The following is a 5,887-nucleotide window of genomic DNA, read 5'->3' as shown; positions in this document are numbered from 1 at the left end:
CCAAAATTTGAACATTTCCATTGGGAAAATGTAAAACCTGCCTGTTTCCTTTTAAAACTGTTGGTTATTTTTAGGATGCCAATCTTGGAGTGTCTATGGCCTATAATATTAGTAGGATAATTCTTGTGATAATTATGTTATACCATTCAGGCATGCCTCCAAATCTAAATAAGGAATCCTTGCAGAATATCAGCTTCCTGGTCTCTGGGGTTTCAGCCATCAGTGCCTGCAACTTTGTGATTTCCAGACTTATTACACTTTGTGGGGGAAGAATTTTTACCTAGATTTGTTGAGTTATAGACACATCCCTTCTGTTGTTTTAAACAAATGAAAGCATATTACTGCAATGTCAGTCCAAACATGTGTAATTAACATGGAAAATATGTCTGAGCCATATTGGTCAAGATAGATGACTTCCTTGCATGACTTATAAACAGTTAGAGGCACGAAGCCAGGAGTCTAAACCAAGTTGTATACCACAAAGGTTTATCTGGAAAGGCTTTGCAATTACAAAGGAAAAAGAGAGACACAAGCAGACTGCCATAGTTTCTTAACAAGGGGAGTCAGTTTTTGGCTATCTGTAGAAAAATAAGCCCCTGTCCCGCCATTTGACATGTGTTCCTCACACTACAGAAGTCAAACAGACATCTCATTTCTCTGGAAATGTTCATCAAACAATATAATGGTGTGTGTCGGTGTCCAAACTATTCTGGATGGAAATAGGTCTCTAAATGCCTTTTAAATTTTAGTGGCGACCGAGTAGAATTCTCTTTGGGACCTCTGATTAGTAGCCTAGGCTGTTCCCTGTATGTCTTTTTAAGTGCACGAAGGGAGTGTTTTATTTTTCATAGTTTTCTTCCTAGCTATACACTCAATACTGGCGTCAGTTAGATGACAAACGTACAGGCACTGAGGATGAAGAAGAGGGTCACCAGAAACTTGGCTGCTTTGTCTGAAATTAAGATTATTCCACATACACTGAACAATGATTTGTGCTTTTTATAATGTAACTTTATTATATTTACTCCCCATTATTTTTCCATATCCCACCCCTTCTGGTTTCCTTCAAGTATTAGCCCTCCTACACTACATAACCTCTCTCTCTTTAGAATATTCTTTTTAAATTGAAAAGAGATTCTTCTCTCATATAATAATCCCAACTGCAGTTTCCCCCCCTTCCACTCCTGCAAGCATCCCTCCCCTCCCTCCCGCCCTTCCCCTCCTGCAGATCTGCTCCCACCCCACTCCTTTTCAGAAAAGAGCAGGCCTCAGAGAGACAGGAGCCAATCAAAACAAAACAACATGTACTAAGACAAAGCAAATGCTCTTATACTGAAGTTGACCAAGTCAACCCAGTAGGAGAAAAATAGTTCCAAGAGCAGGAAAAAGAATCAGAGACACACTGGCTCCACTGTTAGGAGTCCCACGAAAAAACACCATGCTATGAGGTCAAATTGTCTCCAAGGTCCCTCAGAGCAGCCCATACAGGTAACAGGCTGCATACACTACCAAGGAGGCTGCTGTTTGCAACCACTACACACCAGGCCCCCATGGGGAAAGGGACCTGGTCGGCTTAATTAGTTGCCTTTGGGAAGCCCCAGGGCACAGTGGCCAGGGTTCATATTGGCCAGGTCATCATATCCATCCGCACTAAGCTGCAGAATAAGGAACATGTGATTGAGGCTCTTCGTAGAGCCAAGTTCAAGTTCCCTGGCCGCCAGAAGATCCACATCTCAAAGAAATGGGGCTTTACTAAGTTTAATGCAGATGAATTTGAAGACATGGTTGCTGAGAAGCGACTGATTCCTGATGGCTGTGGGGTCAAATATATTCCTAATCGTGGTCCCCTGGACAAGTGGCGAGCCCTACACTCCTGAGGGCTTTCACGGTACTCTCCTATACCCTACCAAATCATGTTCAGTAATAAATCTCACATCTAGTCTGCAAAAAAACAAACAAACAAACAAAAAACCAAAAAAAAACCCACCACTCTAACAGCCATAACTTATACACAGAGGACTTGCTGCAGCTATACACAAGCCCATGCTTGCCACTTCCATTTCTGTGAGCCCTGCTTACTTGATTCAGTGGATCATGTTTACCTGGTATCCTCCATCTTTTTGACTTACACACTTTCCACCCCCTCTTCTGAGGGGTTCCATAATCTCTGAGGGGAGGAACCCAAGGGAAGTCTCCAATATAGACTTTCTTTCTCTCTACATAATGTTGGGCTGCGGTTCTCTGCATCCATTCCCATATGCTGCCTGAAAAAAACCTCTCTGATGACACCTCCACAAGGCACTGATCTGTTATTATAGCGTAATATCATTAGGAATCATTTATTTATTTATTTATCCATTCACCCATTTATTCATTTCTTTCTATCTGTCTATCTATCTATCTATCTATCTATCTATCTTTCTTTCTATCTATCTATCTATCTATCTATCTATCTATCTATCTATCTATCTATCTATCTCTTTGTTTATGGCCAGTTGTGTTTGATTCTACTCTAGTCTCTGGGCTATTCAGTTCTTGGTTCCTGGCCATCAGGAAATGGAGGGCATTGGCTAATAAGGCCAGGTCTCATGTTAAACCATTCATTGGTTGGCCATTCCCACATGTTCTGTCCTACCGTTGCTGTAGTACATCTTTCAGGCAGTTTATAGGTCAATAGTTTCATAGCTGGACTGCACCTAAGTTACCTGCCCACTTGGGTGTGGCCTCTTATACTATTTATGCCAATGTAAAATGTGCATCTGGTCTCTTTTCCGACTATGGGATTTGGTTGCTGTTCTCGTTTCCAGCAGAGAATTGTGGTTTGTGAATCTACCCCTAAATAAATAACCCTTTATTATTCTCAATTCTGAGCTAGTGTGGGATTATTTTTTTATTGATTTTTGTTGAACTTTTCATTTTTCTCTGCTCCCCTCCCTGTCTCTCTCCTTCTTCCTTTAACCCTCTCCCCCAAGATCCCCATGCTCCCAATTTACTCAGGAGATCTTGTCTTTTTCTACTTCCTATGTAGATTAGATCTAAGTATGTATCTCTTAGGGTCCTCATTGTAGTCTAGGTTTTCTGGGATTGTGATTTGTGGGCTGGTTTTCTTTGTTTTATGTTTAAAAACCACTTATGAGTGAGTACATGTGATAACTGTCTTTCTGGGTCTGGGTTAGCTCATTCAAAATGATGTTTTCTAGCTCCATCCATTTGTCTGCAAAACTTTTTTCTTCTGTGTAGTACTTCATTGTGTAAATGTACCAAATTTTCCTTATCCATTCTTCGATCGAGGGGGCATTTAGGTTGTTTCCAGGTTCTGGCTATGACAAACAAAGCTGCTATGAATATAGCTGAACACATGCCCTTGTGGCACGATTGAGCAACCTTTGGTTATATATCCATAAGTGGTATAACTGGGTCTTGAGGAAGGTTGTTTCCTAATTTTCTGAGATATTGCCACACTGACATCCAAAGGGGCTGTACCAGCTTGCATTCCTACCAGCAATGCAGGAGTGTTCCGTTTACTCCACAGCCTCTCCAGCATAAGTTGTCATCAGTGTTTTTGATCTTGGCCATTCTTACAAGTGTAAGATGGAATCTCAGAGTAATGTGGAATTTGTTTTAAGCATTCTTCTTTACTGCACATCTTTCAGACAAGACAGATTGTAAGTCAATTGGATGGGTTGGTGTCCAGGTTTTTCTTTCTGTAGCCTGTAGAGTACTCTCTCATGCCAAAAAGACTAGAACATAGGGGTGAAAACTCCAGGTACAAACTTGACCTCTCTATAGTCAATGAGTTGTGTGAATGTTGTCCTCAGCAAGGAAACCCAACTCTCAGTTTTTGGAGAGCAAGTCTTCAGACCTAGATTCATCCTGGGTTGTTTAGAAAGTTCCACAGGAACCCTTGGTCAACAATTTAACCAAATGCAAATTGGTCTTACCATTGGAAGCCTTTCCTAGGTACAAAAATGGCCAGTAGAGAATCTGTATTTTTTGTTACTAGGAGTCCTCACTAGGAGCACTCTCAAAGATTCCAGGAAACTTTCATTGTACTAGGTTTCTACACCAACCCCAAGTATACCCCAATTCCAGTTTTCTCCACTGTGTTCTTTCTCTATCCCTTTCCCCCCTACTTGATCCCTCCTTTTCTTGTGTTCACCCATCTCCATTCCACCTGCAATCTCTATTCTATTTACCCTTCCATGGGAGATCCATGCATTTGCCCAAAGCTGTCCTTTTTATCTTTATGGGTCTATAGACCGTAGATCAGTTATTATTTACTTAACATATAATATCTACTTATAAGTGAGTATCTTCATATTTCATATATGAAATATGAAATCATTCCATATTTGTGTATCTGAGTCTGGGTTACCTCATTCAGGATGATTTTTTTTAGTTGCACCCATTTTCTAGGAAATTTCATGATGTCTTTTTTTTAAACAACTGAGTAATACTCCATTGTGTAAATTTACCAAGTTTTCTTTATCCTTTTTTTTTGTTTCAGGGACATTTTAATTGTTTCTATTTCTGCCTATTATGAATAAAGCATCAATGAACATGGTTGAACAAGTGTTTATGTATTAGGATGGAATATCCCCTGGCTATATTCTCAAGAGTGGTATTGCTGGGTCTTGCAGTAGCTCGATTCCCAATTTTCTGGAAAACTGCCATATTGATTTCCAAAGTGGCTAACAAGTTTGCACTCCCATCAGCAATGAAAGAGTGTTCCTCTTGCTACATATTCTTTCCAGCATAAACTGGTTTTGCTTTATTGACCTGAGACATATGACAAGTGTAAGATGGAATCTCAAAGTAGTTTTAATTTGTATTTTCCTGATAAAGATATTGAATATTTCTTTCAGTGTTTCTCAGTCATCTAAAATTTCTCTATTGATAATTCTCTGTTTATATTGTACCCATTTTAAATAGATTATTTAGATTTTTTATATCAAGTTCCTTGAGCTTTTAAATATGTTTTGGATATTAGTAGACCTCTATCAAATGTGGAGTTGTTAGAAAATCTTTTCCCATTCTGTGGGCCACTGATTTGTTGTGTTGACAGTGTCGTTTGCCTTACGAAAGCTCTTCAGTTTAGTGAGATCCCATTTATTAATTGTTGATCTTAGTAGCTCCAATATTGATATTCTATGCAGAATGTCATCTCCTATGCCAAAGTGTTGAAGGCTGTTCTCCATTTTCTCTTCTCTCAGGTTCAGTGTATCTGGTTTTATGATGTAGTGTTTGATCCTCTTGGCTTTGAGTTTCATGCAGGGTGGTAAGTATGCATCTGCTTGTGTTCTTCCACATGCAGTCATCCAGTTTGACTAGCACCATTTGTTGAAGATGCTTTCTTTTTTCAAATATGTATTTCTGACGTTTTAGAATGGTGTTCCTAGGTATGCACACTAATGCATGGGTCTTCAATTTGACTCCATTGATTAATGTATATTTTGTGTGCAAATGCCATGCAGTTTTTATTACTGTAACTCCGAAGTACAGCGTGAAATCAGGGATGGTGATCCCACCATTAGTTCTTTTATTGATCAGGATTGCTTTAGTTGTCCTAGGTTATTGTTTTTCCAATATGAAGTTGATGTCTTTTCAAAGTCTGTAAAGAATTGTGGTGGAATTTTGATGGGAATGTCTCTGAATCAGTAGATTGCTTTTACTACGTTAATTCTACCAATTCATTAGCATGGGAGATCTTCCCATCTTTAAATATCTTCTTCAATTTTTTTCTTCAAAGACTTAAAGTTTTTATTCAAACAAGACTCTTTCTTTCTTGGTTTGAATTTATCCCAAGCTGTTTTATATTCTTTGAGGCTATTGTGAAGATTGATGTTTCTCTGATATATTTCTTAGTCCATGTCTCATTTGGTGTTCC

The 5,887-nt window shown here is 39.1% G+C and overlaps 1 non-coding gene across 1 annotated transcript; it reads right to left on the bottom strand.

The window, feature by feature from the left end:
• Nucleotides 1–1,452: 1,452 nt before the first annotated feature.
• On the bottom strand, nt 1,453–1,587 carry LOC125388114 (small nucleolar RNA SNORA70). The gene has a single exon (XR_007228126.1). It is a non-coding gene; the product is annotated as a small nucleolar RNA SNORA70 (small nucleolar RNA).
• Between the last annotated feature and the right edge of the window lie 4,300 nt (nt 1,588–5,887).

The sequence above is a fragment of the Myodes glareolus genome, chromosome 11 (genome assembly GCF_982192425.1).
Source record: "Myodes glareolus chromosome 11, mMyoGla1.1, whole genome shotgun sequence".
NCBI lineage: Eukaryota > Metazoa > Chordata > Mammalia > Rodentia > Cricetidae > Myodes > Myodes glareolus.
The sequence above is the reverse complement of the archived record's forward strand: the minus strand, read 5'-3'. Positions and strand labels throughout refer to the sequence as shown.